Consider the following 16,107-nt stretch of genomic DNA (forward strand, 5'->3'; position numbering starts at 1 on the left):
TGGTTTCGGTCAGGATCCACTTGTAGATCCTGTGAAACATGCGGAGGGTGTTGTAGCAGGGGGAGGAGATGGCGTTGACCTGTTTTAACATGGAGAGGGAGGAGCCGAGGATGAATCCTAGGTTGCGTGCGTGGTGCCTGGCTGTTGGAGCTGTTCCCAGAGTGGACGGCCACTAGGAGTCATCCTACGCAGATGGGGTGGGGCTGAGGATGAGGACTTCTGTCTTGTCTGAGTTCAGCTTCAGTCGGCTGTTTCTCATCCACTCGGCGATGGTCTTCATTCCCTCGTGGAGGTTGGTTTTGGCGGTGTGTGGGTCCTTAGTGAGGGAGAGGATGAGCTGGGTATGGTTGGCGTATGAGATGATGTTCATGTTGTGCTGGCGGGCCACTTGTGCGAGGGTGGCCATGTAGACGTTGAAAAGGGTCATGCTGAGGAATGATCCCTGGGATACGCCGCAGATGATGTCAGTGGCTTCGGAGCGGAAGGGTGGGAGGCGGACTCGCTGGGTTCTGCCGGAGAGGAAGGACCTGGTCCAGTCCAGGGCCTTCTCTGGACTCCGGCTTCTTGGAGGCGTGTTCTTAGTGTGCGGTGACAGACCGTGTCAAAGTCGGCTGACAGGTCCAGGAGAATGAGGGAAGAAGTATCGCCGTTGTCTAGTTGGTGCCTGATGTCCTCTGTGGTGGCGATGAGGGCTGTCTCGGTGCTGTGGTTCCGTCTGAATCCAGACTGGTATGGGTCTAGGATGTTGTTGTCCTCGAGGTGGCGGGTCAGCTGTAAGTTGGTGATTTTCTCAATGACCTTCGCCGGGAAGGGGAGCAGGGAGATGGCGCAGAGGCAAAGAAGCTGTCAGGAGGCACACTGACTGCATGCCACCTAAAAGGTGGTGCACTGTCAGTGTGCCCCTGATGGCTGCCCTCTGAAGGGGGAAAAGAGGGTTCCATGAACCCACCAGACATCCTCTTGCAGGTGGGTGCAGTCACTCACTGCACTCGCCTGCAAGGGGATCTCTATTCCCCATTCAAAGTGCAGGCAGGTTGCCGCCTGTACTGTGAAAACAAGGAGCCGCTTCAAAGCAGCCGCTCCGTTTTTCACAGGAATGCGCTGACCCTAGGGTAGCACATGTTTTCAGCTGCCCCGGGGGAAGTACGTTCATGTTAATATGCCACATTTTCATGTTTGTGCCGGGTGCAAACAGTGAAAGTATGCCAATTGTATAATAAGGCCCCCAAGTAAGGTTAAATTCTTTTTAAAATGAAATGTGTTATTAAGAGAAAGATTACCAAAATCTATATGTAAGGAAGGTTTAATACTTCAAAAGTAAATGTATCTATTTAAGGTTAAATATTTTGTACATCTCTGATAGGGATTCTGGTTAACCAATACTTTAGAAAACCTATATAAATAATTAAATTAAATATGTATTGGTGTAAAGAAGAAACAAAACTTTACCAAAGTTGTATGGGTTGACACGTTTATATTATCTGACACCCAGGAAGCCATAACAAAATCTTACTTGTAGAAAATTCTACATGAGCCAACATACAATCAATCATTGTTATATCATCATTTATCAATCCTAAATGAGTCAACAGTCAGACGCCTGGCACCATTATAGTTTCTGCATCACTTCAGTTGGGGGATTACAGTCAGCTTCCACTGACAGATGCACTTGATCAACATGAAGTGATGCCACCCTTATAAAATTGTTGGAACTTTTTTACAATGGGTTAAGCAATTAAGTTTGAGGTAATGCGTACTTTGTACATCTCTGATAAGGATTCTGGTTAACCAATACTTTAGACAACCTATATAAATAATTAAATTAAATATGTATTGGTGTAAAGAATAAACAAAACTTTCCCAAAGTTGTATGGGTTGACACGTTTATATTATCTGACACCCAGGAAGCCATAACAAAATCTTACTTGTCGTAAATTCTACATGAGCCATCATACAATCAAACATTGTTATATCATCATTTATCAATCCTAAATGAGTCAACAGTCAGACGCCTGGCACCATTATAGTTTCTGCATCACTTCAATTGGGGGATTACAGTCAGTTTCCACTGACAGATGCACTTGATCAACATGAAGTGATTCCACCCTTATAAAATTGTTTGAACTTTTTTACGATGTGTTAAGCAATTAAGTTTGAGGTATTACGTCAAGTGTAGATCTAAAGATATCCGATGGTGTCAAATAATCTAGTCTACTCTTCAGTGGATAAGTATATATTAAACCATATATTTTTATTTTTTTATTTTAACATTTGTAGAGCACACTGCAACCTTACATGCATCCTGGCGCTGTGACATAGGGGAAATAAGAACTGATATGAGAGGTTACAGAGCTGGGCCAGAGGGTCATACTTTTGGGAAGAGCCACGTCTTAACTTTTTTACGGAACATCATTAGCTCCTGTGTGCTCCTAATTTCCAAAGGAAAACAATTCTGAATGCGGGCAGCTGCCACGTCAAACGCTTCTCCCCCCAGAGTTGCTTTCTTTATCATGGGAACCCTTGAAAGACTAGCAGAAGATGAGCGAAGATTGCGTGCAGGTTCATACCATTTGAATCTCCCTTGGAGCAGTTTAGGTCCCTGTCCATGAAGTGCATTAAATACTATACATGAAATCCTTTGATTCACCAGAAGCCAGTGCAGGTCTGCCAGCACTTGTGTTCTCGAGGAGCGGCGTGCCTGGGTCAGGTCAAGCTTTGCTGCTGCCGCCTGGATACTCTGGAGTCAAGCAATCAGATATCCCGGAGACTCCAAGAGCAGGGCATTACAGTAATCCAGGCAACTCAGAATAATGCTTCTCATTACAGTGATTCTTGCGTGAGCTCACAGTAATGGTAGCCCTTTCCGGAGTCCCCGGATGAGAGTATAGCAACCTCCCACCAGTTTTTTAACATGGGATTCCAAATTCAACTGTTCATTGAAACTGACCCCAGATTGCGTACTGTGCTCACTGGTACCAGAGGGACATCTGTAGGTATGGGCCAGAAGTCAGCTGGTAGTCCTAAATGGACACCACCCACCTTAAAGTGGAACATCTCTGTTTTCTCAATCTTAAATTGAAGCGAGATGGCCCTTAGCCATTTCACAGTTTCTAGTATACACGCATGGAAACTTTCCTGAGAGTCCGCATGGTCGCCGTCCAGGGACACCATAAGCTGGGTGTCATCGGTGTAATTGACTATGCTAATATTAAGCATTTTAATGATATCCAGAAGTGGTGGCATGTATGCATTAAACAGTATGGGGCTGATGGAGGACCCCTGAGGTACCCCATGTTCACTTTTGTCAAATTCCGATTGATACGGGGAAGCGCTACTGCCTGCCATCTATCAGATAAATAGAGCGCATCCACCGCAATGCCACACCTGTCACTCCCAGAGTTTTCTGCCTTGTGAGAAGAATGGCATGATTGACCTCTTCAAATGTGGCGGTCAGGTATAGCAGTATTAAGGTTGCCGATTGTGCCCTGTCCGCCCGCATTCGAAGGTTATCCAGGACAGTCACCAAGGCTGTCTCTGTTCCGTGACCAGGCCTGAACCCAAATTGCTTATCTTGTAGTTTATTATTTGTCTCCAAGAAAGAGACAATGCCCTGTTTACCAAATATTCCATGATCTTAACTGGGTATGGTAATAGGGAGATTGGCTTATAGTTCTTATGGCTACCTGGGTCCAGTGTTGATTTTTTCAGGAGCGGTGTTATAATTGCCTGCTTCAAGCCGGGTGGCACCACTCCACTACTGAGTGACTGGCCACACTGCTGACGTAGGATAGGAAAGATCTCTGTTCCTAGTTCCTTCAATATCCTGTGGGGGATAGGATCCAAAGGTGACCCTGAAGAGATTCCTAAAGCCACTCGAGCAAACTCCTCATCTGAGGGCATCTTAAATTCATCCAAGGTGAGCTTGGGGGTAAGTGAATTAGGGTTGTTATCCCTATTGAGGTTGTTCTTTGATGTTTCTCCCATTTCCTGGCCCAAAGAACCAGGTGGGGTCACATCTTCCAGACCTTCCACGATCTTGTTGATTTTCTCTCGAAAGAAAATTGCTAAACCATCATACAGCTCCTAGGTAGGTGGAATTTTACTGTTTGTACAGTCAGGGTGTGTCATATCTCTTACTATCCTAAAGATGTTCTTAGATTTATTAGATGACTTAAGGATGGAGATGGCAAAATATTCTGCTTTAGCAGTTGCTATTTCTCTTTTATATTTAATTAAAGTTTGTTTCCAACTGATTTTATCATTTTCAGCGTAGTCTTTTCTCCACTGTCTTTCAGCCATCTTACAATCCAACTTATAATTCCTTAATGTCTCCGTATACCATGGAGCCGAGGGGCTTCCTCTTTTCCTAATGTCCTTTAGAGGGGCCAGTTGGTTGATTCCCCTAGTTAAGTAATGTAATGTAATGTAATGTAATGTAAAGGGGTTTTTATATAGCGCAGCCTTCACTCCAGGGAGCATCTTAGGGCTTAGAAAGACTAGGCAGTGGTGACAGGCCGTGCTGAGTCAGCTGAGAGTCAGATCAAGTATACTGATTCAGACTAAGCTTTTACATAAAACATCGGATAGACTGTATATCCATATTTTGAGGGTCTTCCTGAAAGCTGCTTCCGATGTGATTTGGCGGAGGGGCAGGGGTAATTTATTCCAGGCCTTTGAGCCCAGAAACCCCAGAGCCTTTCCTCCTCTAGTTTTCAATCTGAAATTGGGGATGGTAAGGAGGTTGGCTTTTGCAGATCTGAGATCTCGTGGAGGGGTGTAGTGTCTAAACATGCTCTGGATGTAGCTGGGCCCTCTTCCGGTGCTCACAGAGAGCTGTTTAATTCTCTGTTACCTGTTTCTCAGGGTTAAACAAAGTCCTTACCTGAAATAGAGGGGCAGTTTTTGCCTTCCTTAACCGTCCTTTCCAGTCCCTGCCCCGATAAGTCCTTTCTTCCCTGGTTAAGGGCCTCATCTTACTTATAAGTGCCACACTAAAACTGGCCAAATGAAGGTCGACCTCCCAACCAGCAGTATTTTCCCTATTATAATAAGGCTTTCTTCAGCGAATATCATATCTAGGATGTGGCCTTCTATGTGCATTGGTTCTGACACCCATTGTATTAGGCTCAGGTTTGCGCAGGACTGAATGAGATTGTTGTATGCTATGTCCATTCTCCCATTTGCCCACAAATTGAAGTCTCCCAAAACTAATAACCTGTTATGGGTAAGGGCCATAATATTAATTGCATCGATCAAATCCTGCTGTTGTTGAACGGTAGCTGCCCCCAGTGGTCTATAACAGACCATGCCCGTGAGAGAGTGTCAATCAATCAATCAATCATTCAAGAACTTGTAAAGTGCACTACTTACCCGTGAGGGTCTCAAGGCACTGAGGGGGGGGGGGGGGGGGGTGGTGGTGCTGCTACTGTTCGAAGAGCCAGGTCTTGAGCAATCTCCTGAAGGTGAGCAGGTCTTGGGTCTGCCGCAGATGGGTGGGGAGGGTGTTCCAGGTCTTGGCGGCGAGGAATGAGAAGGATCTGCCACCGGAGGTTGTTTGTTGGATGTGCGGGACGGCGGCAAGGGAGAGGCTGGCGGAGCGGAACTGGCGGGCGGGGGTGTAGAAGTTGAGTCTGTTGCTGAGGTAGGCTGGTCCGGTGTTGTGGAGAGCTTTGTGTGCGTGGGTGAGGAGCTTGAAGGTGATCCTCTTGTTGACAGGGAGCCAGTGCAGGTCTCTCGGTTGGGAGGAGGTGTGGCTGCGGTGGGGGATGTGGAGGATCAGTCGGGCGGAGGCGTTTTGGATGCGTTGGAGTCGTCGCAGATGCTTGCTCGGGATTCCTGCATAGAGTGCGTTGCCGTAGTCCAGCTTGCTGCTGACGAGAGCTTGGGTCGCCGTTCGTCTGGTTTCGGTCGGGATCCACTTGTAGATCCTGTGAAACATGCGGAGGGTGTTGTAACAGGGGGAGGAGATGGCGTTGACCTGTTTTGACATGGAGAGGGAGGAGCCGAGGATGAATCCTATGTTGCGTGCGTGGTGCGTGGCTGTTGGAGCTGTTCCCAGAGTGGACGGCCACTAGGAGTCGTCCTACGCAGAGGGAGTGGGGCCGAGGATCAGGACTTCTGTCTTGTCTGAGTTCAGCTTCAGTCGGCTGTTTCTCATCCACTCGGCGACGGTCTTCATTCCCTCGCGGAGGTTGGTTTTGGCGGTGTGTGGGTCCTTAGTGAGGGAGAGGATGAGCTGGGTATGGTTGGCGTATGAGATGATGTTCATGTTGTGCTGGCGGGCCACTTGTGCGAGGGTGGCCATGTAGACGTTGAACAGGGTCATGCTGAGGAATGATCCCTGGGATACGCCGCAGATGATGTCAGTGGCTTCGGAGTGGAAGGGTGGGAGGCGGACTCGCTGGGTTCTGCCGGAGGGGAAGGACGTGGTCCAGTCCAGGGCCTTCTTCTGGACTCCGGCTTCTTGGAGGCGTGTTCTTAGTGTGCGGTGACAGACCGTATCAAAGTCGGCTGACAGGTCCAGGAGAATGAGGGCAGAAGTATCGCCGTTGTCTAGTTGGTGCCTGATGTCCTCTGTGGCGGCGATGAGGGCTGTCTCGGTGCTGTGGTTCTGTCTGAATCCGGACTGGGATGGGTCTAGGATGTTGTTGTCCTCGAGGTGGCGGGTCAGCTGTAAGTTGGTGATTTTCTCAATGACCTTCGCCGGGAAGGGGAGCAGGGAGATGGCGCAGAGGCAAAGAAGCTGTCAGGAGGCACACTGACTGTGTGCCACCTAAAAGGTGGTGCACTGTCAGTGTGCCCCTGATGGCTGCCCTCTGAAGGGGGAAAAGAGGGTTCCATGAACCCACCAGACATCCTCTTGCAGGTGGGTGCAGTCACTCACTGCACTCGCCTGCAAGGGGCTCTCTATACCCCCTTCAAAGTGCAGGCAGGTTGCCGCCTGTACTGTGAAAACAAGGAGCAGCTTCAAAGCAGCCGCTCCGTTTTTCACAGGAATGCGCTGACCCTAGGGTAGCACATGTTTACAGCTGCCCCGTGGGAAGTACGTTCATGTTAATATGCCACATTTTCATGTTTGTGCCGGGTGCAAAATGTGAAAGTATGCCGATTGTATAATAAGGCCCCAAGTAAGTTTAAATTCTTTTTAAAATGTGTTATTAAGAGAAAGATTACCAAAATCTATATGTAAGGAAGGTTTAATACTTCAAAAGTAAATGTATCTATTTAAGGTTAAATATTTTGTACATCTCTGATAAGGATTCTGGTTAACCAATACTTTAGAAAACCTATATAAATAATGAAAGGAAATATGTATTGGTGTAAAGAAGAAACATAACTTTCCCACCGTTGTATGGGTTGACACGTTTATATTATCTGACACCCAGGAAGTCATAACAAAATCTTAATTGTAGAAAATTCTACATGAGCCAACATACAATCAATCATTGTTATATCATCATTTATCAATCCTAAATGAGTCAACAGTCAGACGCCTGGCACCATTATAGTTTCTGCATCATTTCAGTTGGGGGATTACCGTCAACTTCCACTGACAGACGCAGTTGATCAACATGAAGTGATGCCACCCTTATAAAATTGTTTGAACTTTTTTACAATGGGTTAAGCAATTAAGTTTGAGGTAATGCGTACTTTGTACATCTCTGATAAGGATTCTGGTTAACCAATACTTTAGAAAACCTATATAAATTAAATATGTATTGGTGTAAAGAAGAAACAAAACTTTCCCAAAGTTGTATGGGTTGACACGTTTATATTATCTGACACCCAGGAAGCCATAACAAAATCTTACTTGTCGAAAATTCTACATGAGCCAACATACAATCAAACATTGTTATATCATCATTTATCAATCCTAAATGAGTCAACAGTCAGACGCCTGGCACCATTATAGTTTCTGCATCACTTCAATTGGGGGATTACAGTCAATTTCCACTGACAGATGCACTTGATCAACATGAAGTGATTCCACCCTTATAAAATTGTTTGAACTTTTTTACGATGTGTTAAGCAATTAAGTTTGAGGTATTACGTCAAGTGTAGATCTAAAGATATCCGATGGTGTCAAATAATCTAGTCTACTCTTCAGTGGATGAGTATATATTAAACCATATATTTTTATTTTTTTATTTTAACATTTGTAGAGCACACTGCAACCCTACAGGCATCCTGGCGCTGTGACATAGGGGAAATAAGAACTGATATGAGAGGTTACAGAGCTGGGCCAGAGGGTCATACTTTTGGGAAGAGCCACGTCTTAACTTTCTTACGGAACATCATTAGCTCCTGTGTGCTCCTAATTTCCAAAGGAAAACAATTCTGAATGCGGGCAGCTGCCACGTCAAACGCTTCTCCCCCCAGAGTTCCTTTCTTTATCATGGGAACCCTTGCAAGACTAGCAGAAGATGAGCGAAGATTGCGTGCAGGTTCATACCATTTGAATCTCCCTTGGAGCAGTTTAGGTCCCTGTCCATGAAGTGCATTAAACACTATACATGAAATCCTTTGATTCACCAGAAGCCAGTGCAGGTCTGCCAGCACTTGTGTTCTCGAGGAGCGGCGTGCCTGGGTCAGGTCAAGCTTTGCTGCTGCCGCCTGGATACTCTGGAGTCTAGCAATCAGATATCCCGGAGACTCCAAGAGCAGGGCATTACAGTAATCCAGGCAACTCAGAATAATGCTTCTCATTACAGTGATTCTTGCGTGAGCTCACAGTAATGGTAGCCCTTTCCGGAGTCCCCGGATGAGAGTATAGCAACCTCCCACCAGTTTTTAAACATGGGATTCCAAATTCAACTGTTCATTGAAACTGACCCCAGATTGCGTACTGTGCTCACTGGTACCAGAGGGACATCTGTAGGTATGGGCCAGAAGTCAGCTGGTAGTCCTAAATGGACACCACCCACCTTAAAGTGGAACATCTCTGTTTTCTCAATCTTAAATTGAAGCGAGATGTCCCTTAGCCATTTCACAGTTTGTAGTATACACGCATGGAAACTTTCCTGAGAGTCCGCATGGTCGCCGTCCAGGGACACCATAAGCTGGGTGTCATCGGTGTAATTGACTATGCTAATATTAAGCATTTTAATGATATCCAGAAGTGGTGGCATGTATGCATTAAACAGTATGGGGCTGATGGAGGACCCCTGAGGTACCCCATGTTCATTTTTGTCAAATTCCGATTGATACGGGGAAGCGCTACTGCCTGCCATCTATCAGATAAATAGAGCGCATCCACCGCAATGCCACACCTGTCACTCCCAGAGTTTTCTGCCTTGTGAGAAGAATGGCATGATTGACCTCTTCAAATGTGGCGGTCAGGTATAGCAGTATTAAGGTTGCCGATTGTGCCCTGTCCGCCCGCATTCGAAGGTTATCCAGGACAGTCACCAAGGCTGTCTCTGTTCCGTGACCAGGCCTGAACCCAAATTGCTTATCTTGTAGTTTATTATTTGTCTCCAAGAAAGAGACAATGCACTGTTTACCAAATATTCCATGATCTTAACTGGGTATGGTAATAGGGAGATTGGCTTATAGTTCTTATGGCTACCTGGGTCCAGTGTTGATTTTTTCAGGAGCGGTGTTATAATTGCCTGCTTCAAGCCGGGTGGCACCACTCCACTACTGAGTGACTGGCCACACTGCTGACGTAGGATAGGAAAGATCTCTGATCCTAGTTCCTTCAATATCCTGTGGGGGATAGGATCCAAAGGTGACCCTGAAGAGATTCCTAAAGCCACTCGAGCAAACTCCTCATCTGAGGGCATCTTAAATTCATCCAAGGTGAGCTTGGGGGTAAGTGAATTAGGGTTGTTATCCCTATTGAGGTTGTTCTTTGATGTTTCTCCCATTTCCTGGCCCAAAGAACCAGGTGGGGTCACATCTTCCAGACCTTCCACGATCTTGTTGATTTTCTCTCGAAAGAAAATTGCTAAACCATCATACAGCTCCTAGGTAGGTGGAATTTTACTGTTTGTACAGTCAGGGTGTGTCATATCTCTTAGTATCCTAAAGATGTTCTTAGATTTATTAGATGACTTAAGGTTGGAGATGGCAAAATATTCTGCTTTAGCAGTTGCTATTTCTCTTTTATATTTAATTAAAGTTTGTTTCCAACTGATTTTATCATTTTCAGCGTAGTCTTTTCTCCACTGTCTTTCAGCCATCTTACAATCCAACTTATAATTCCTTAATGTCTCCGTATACCATGGAGCCGAGGGGCTTCCTCTTTTCCTAATGTCCTTTAGAGGGGCCAGTTGGTTGATTCCCCTAGTTAAGTAATGTAATGTAATGTAATGTAATGTAAAGGGGTTTTTATATAGCGCAGCCTTCACTCCAGGGAGCATCTTAGGGCTTAGAAAGACTAGGCAGTGGTGACAGGCCGTGCTGAGTCAGCTGAGAGTCAGATCAAGTATACTGATTCAGACTAAGCTTTTACATAAAACATCGGATAGACTGTATATCCATATTTTGAGGGTCTTCCTGAAAGCTGCTTCCGATGTGATTTGGCGGAGGGGCAGGGGTAATTTATTCCAGGCCTTTGAGCCCAGAAACCCCAGAGCCTTTCCTCCTCTAGTTTTCAATCTGAAATTGGGGATGGTAAGGAGGTTGGCTTTTGCAGATCTGAGATCTCGTGGAGGGGTGTAGTGTCTAAACATGCTCTGGATGTAGCTGGGCCCTCTTCCGGTGCTCACAGAGAGCTGTTTAATTCTCTGTTACCTGTTTCTCAGGGTTAAACAAAGTCTTTACCTGAAATAGAGGGGCAGTTTTTGCCTTCCTTAACCGTCCTTTCCAGTCCCTGCCCCGATAAGTCCTTTCTTCCCTGGTTAAGGGCCTCATCTTACTTATAAGTGCCACACTAAAACTGGCCAAATGAAGGTCGACCACCCAACCAGCAGTATTTTCCCTAATATAATAAGGCTTTCTTCAGCGAATATCATATCTAGGATGTGGCCTTCTATGTGCATTGGTTCTGACACCCATTGTATTAGGCTCAGGTTTGCGCAGGACTGAATGAGATTGTTGTATGCTATGTCCATTCTCCCATTTGCCCACAAATTGAAGTCTCCCAAAACTAATAACCTGTTATGGGTAAGGGCCATAATATTAATTGCATCGATCAAATCCTGCTGTTGTTGAACGGTAGCTGCCCCCAGTGGTCTATAACAGACCATGCCCGTGAGAGAGTGTCAATCAATCAATCAATCATTCAAGAACTTGTAAAGTGCACTACTTACCCGTGAGGGTCTCAAGGCACTGAGGGGGGGGGGGGTGGTGCTGCTACTGTTCGAAGAGCCAGGTCTTGAGCAATCTCCTGAAGGTGAGCAGGTCTTGGGTCTGCCGCAGATGGGTGGGGAGGGTGTTCCAGGTCTTGGCGGCGAGGAATGAGAAGGATCTGCCACCGGAGGTTGTTTGTTGGATGTGCGGGACGGCGGCAAGGGAGAGGCTGGCGGAGCGGAACTGGCGGGCGGGGGTGTAGAAGTTGAGTCTGTTGCTGAGGTAGGCTGGTCCGGTGTTGTGGAGAGCTTTGTGTGCGTGGGTGAGGAGCTTGAAGGTGATCCTCTTGTTGACAGGGAGCCAGTGCAGGTCTCTCGGGTGGGAGGAGGTGTGGCTGCGGTGGGGGATGTGGAGGATCAGTCGGGCGGAGGCGTTTTGGATGCGTTGTAGTCGTCGCAGATGCTTGCCCGGGATTCCTGCATAGAGTGCGTTGCCGTAGTCCAGCTTGCTGCTGACGAGAGCTTGGGTCGCCGTTCGTCTGGTTTCGGTCGGGATCCACTTGTAGATCCTGTGAAACATGCGGAGGGTGTTGTAACAGGGGGAGGAGATGGCGTTGACCTGTTTTGACATGGAGAGGGAGGAGCCGAGGATGAATCCTATGTTGCGTGCGTGGTGCCTGGCTGTTGGAGCTGTTCCCAGAGTGGACGGCCACTAGGAGTCGTCCTACGCAGAGGGAGTGGGGCCGAGGATCAGGACTTCTGTCTTGTCTGAGTTCAGCTTCAGTCGGCTGTTTCTCATCCACTCGGCGACGGTCTTCATTCCCTCGCGGAGGTTGGTTTTGGCGGTGTGTGGGTCCTTAGTGAGGGAGAGGATGAGCTGGGTATGGTTGGCGTATGAGATGATGTTCATGTTGTGCTGGCGGGCCACTTGTGTGAGGGTGGCCATGTAGACGTTGAACAGGGTCATGCTGAGGAATGATCCCTGGGATACGCCGCAGATGATGTCAGTGGCTTCGGAGCGGAAGGGTGGGAGGCGGACTCGCTGGGTTCTGCCGGAGGGGAAGGACGTGGTCCAGTCCAGGGCCTTCTTCTGGACTCCGGCTTCTTGGAGGCGTGTTCTTAGTGTGCGGTGACAGACCGTGTCAAAGTCGGCTGACAGGTCCAGGAGAATGAGGGCAGAAGTATCGCCGTTGTCTAGTTGGTGCCTGATGTCCTCTGTGGCGGCGATGAGGGCTGTCTCGGTGCTGTGGTTCTGTCTGAATCCGGACTGGGATGGGTCTAGGATGTTGTTGTCCTCGAGGTGGCGGGTCAGCTGTAAGTTGGTGATTTTCTCAATGACCTTCGCCGGGAAGGGGAGCAGGGAGATGGCGCAGAGGCAAAGAAGCTGTCAGGAGGCACACTGACTGTGTGCCACCTAAAAGGTGGTGCACTGTCAGTGTGCCCCTGATGGCTGCCCTCTGAAGGGGGAAAAGAGGGTTCCATGAACCCACCAGACATCCTCTTGCAGGTGGGTGCAGTCACTCACTGCACTCGCCTGCAAGGGGCTCTCTATACCCCCTTCAAAGTGCAGGCAGGTTGCCGCCTGTACTGTGAAAACAAGGAGCAGCTTCAAAGCAGCCGCTCCGTTTTTCACAGGAATGCGCTGACCCTAGGGTAGCACATGTTTACAGCTGCCCCGTGGGGAGTACGTTCATGTTAATATGCCACATTTTCATGTTTGTGCCGGGTGCAAACAGTGAAAGTATGCCGATTGTATAATAAGGCCCCAAGTAGGTTTAAATTCTTTTTAAAATGTGTTATTAAGAGAAAGATTACCAAAATCTATATGTAAGGAAGGTTTAATACTTCAAAAGTAAATGTATCTATTTAAGGTTAAATATTTTGTACATCTCTGATAAGGATTCTGGTTAACCAATACTTTAGAAAACCTATATAAATAATGAAATGAAATATGTATTGGTGTAAAGAAGAAACATAACTTTCCCACCGTTGTATGGGTTGACACGTTTATATTATCTGACACCCAGGAAGTCATAACAAAATCTTAATTGTAGAAAATTCTACATGAGCCAACATACAATCAATCATTGTTATATCATCATTTATCAATCCTAAATGAGTCAACAGTCAGACGCCTGGCACCATTATAGTTTCTGCATCATTTCAGTTGGGGGATTACCGTCAACTTCCACTGACAGACGCAGTTGATCAACATGAAGTGATGCCACCCTTATAAAATTGTTTTAACTTTTTTACAATGGGTTAAGCAATTAAGTTTGAGGTAATGCGTACTTTGTACATCTCTGATAAGGATTCTGGTTAACCAATACTTTAGAAAACCTATATAAATTAAATATGTATTGGTGTAAAGAAGAAACAAAACTTTCCCAAAGTTGTATGGGTTGACACGTTTATATTATCTGACACCCAGGAAGCCATAACAAAATCTTACTTGTCGAAAATTCTACATGAGCCAACATACAATCAAACATTGTTATATCATCATTTATCAATCCTAAATGAGTCAACAGTCAGACGCCTGGCACCATTATAGTTTCTGCATCACTTCAATTGGGGGATTACAGTCAATTTCCACTGACAGATGCACTTGATCAACATGAAGTGATTCCACCCTTATAAAATTGTTTGAACTTTTTTACGATGTGTTAAGCAATTAAGTTTGAGGTATTACGTCAAGTGTAGATCTAAAGCTATCCGATGGTGTCAAATAATCTAGTCTACTCTTCAGTGGATGAGTATATATTAAACCATATATTTTTATTTTTTTATTTTAACATTTGTAGAGCACACTGCAACCCTACAGGCATCCTGGCGCTGTGACATAGGGGAAATAAGAACTGATATGAGAGGTTACAGAGCTGGGCCAGAGGGTCATACTTTTGGGAAGAGCCACGTCTTAACTTTCTTACGGAACATCATTAGCTCCTGTGTGCTCCTAATTTCCAAAGGAAAACAATTCTGAATGCGGGCAGCTGCCACGTCAAACGCTTCTCCCCCCCAGAGTTGCTTTCTTTATCATGGGAACCCTTGCAAGACTAGCAGAAGATGAGCGAAGATTGCGTGCAGGTTCATACCATTTGAATCTCCCTTGGAGCAGTTTAGGTCCCTGTCCATGAAGTGCATTAAACACTATACATGAAATCCTTTGATTCACCAGAAGCCAGTGCAGGTCTGCCAGCACTTGTGTTCTTGAGGAGCGGCGTGCCTGGGTCAGGTCAAGCTTTGCTGCTGCCGCCTGGATACTCTGGAGTCTAGCAATCAGATATCCCGGAGACTCCAAGAGCAGGGCATTACAGTAATCCAGGCAACTCAGAATAATGCTTCTCATTACAGTGATTCTTGCGTGAGCTCACAGTAATGGTAGCCCTTTCCGGAGTCCCCGGATGAGAGTATAGCAACCTCCCACCAGTTTTTAAACATGGGATTCTAAATTCAACTGTTCATTGAAACTGACCCCAGATTGCGTACTGTGCTCACTGGTACCAGAGGGACATCTGTAGGTATGGGCCAGAAGTCAGCTGGTAGTCCTAAATGGACACCACCCACCTTAAAGTGGAACATCTCTGTTTTCTCAATCTTAAATTGAAGCGAGATGGCCCTTAGCCATTTCACAGTTTCTAGTATACACGCATGGAAACTTTCCTGAGAGTCCGCATGGTCGCCGTCCAGGGACACCATAAGCTGGGTGTCATCGGTGTAATTGACTATGCTAATATTAAGCATTTTAATGATATCCAGAAGTGGTGGCATGTATGCATTAAACTGTATGGGGCTGATGGAGGACCCCTGAGGTACCCCATGTTCATTTTTGTCAAATTCCGATTGATACGGGGAAGCGCTACTGCCTGCCATCTATCAGATAAATAGAGCGCATCCACCGCAATGCCACACCTGTCACTCCCAGAGTTTTCTGCCTTGTGAGAAGAATGGCATGATTGACCTCTTCAAATGTGGCGGTCAGGTATAGCAGTATTAAGGTTGCCGATTGTGCCCTGTCCGCCCGCATTCGAAGGTTATCCAGGACGGTCACCAAGGCTGTCTCTGTTCCGTGACCAGGCCTGAACCCAAATTGCTTATCTTGTAGTTTATTATTTGTCTCCAAGAAAGAGACAATGCCCTGTTTACCAAATATTCCATGATCTTAACTGTGTATGGTAATAGGGAGATTAGCTTATAGTTCTTATGGCTACCTGGGTCCAGTGTTGATTTTTTCAGGAGCGGTGTTATAATTGCCTGCTTCAAGCCGGGTGGCACCACTCCACTACTGAGTGACTGGCCACACTGCTGACGTAGGATAGGAAAGATCTCTGATCCTAGTTCCTTCAATATCCTGTGGGGGATAGGATCCAAAGGTGACCCTGAAGAGATTCCTAAAGCCACTCGAGCAAACTCCTCATCTGAGGGCATCTTAAATTCATCCAAGGTGAGCTTGGGGGTAAGTGAATTAGGGTTGTTATCCCTATTGAGGTTGTTCTTTGATGTTTCTCCCATTTCCTGGCCCAAAGAACCAGGTGGGGTCACATCTTCCAGACCTTCCACGATCTTGTTGATTTTCTCTCGAAAGAAAATTGCTAAACCATCATACAGCTCCTAGGTAGGTGGAATTTTACTGTTTGTACAGTCAGGGTGTGTCATATCTCTTACTATCCTAAAGATGTTCTTAGATTTATTAGATGACTTAAGGATGGAGATGGCAAAATATTCTGCTTTAGCAGTTGCTATTTCTCTTTTATATTTAATTAAAGTTTGTTTCCAACTGATTTTATCATTTTCAGCGTAGTCCTTTCTCCACTGTCTTTCAGCCATCTTACAATCCAACTTATAATTCCTTAATGTCTCCGTATACCATGGA

This window comes from Lissotriton helveticus, chromosome 10 (assembly GCF_964261635.1).
Source record: "Lissotriton helveticus chromosome 10, aLisHel1.1, whole genome shotgun sequence".
Lineage (NCBI taxonomy): Eukaryota > Metazoa > Chordata > Amphibia > Caudata > Salamandridae > Lissotriton > Lissotriton helveticus.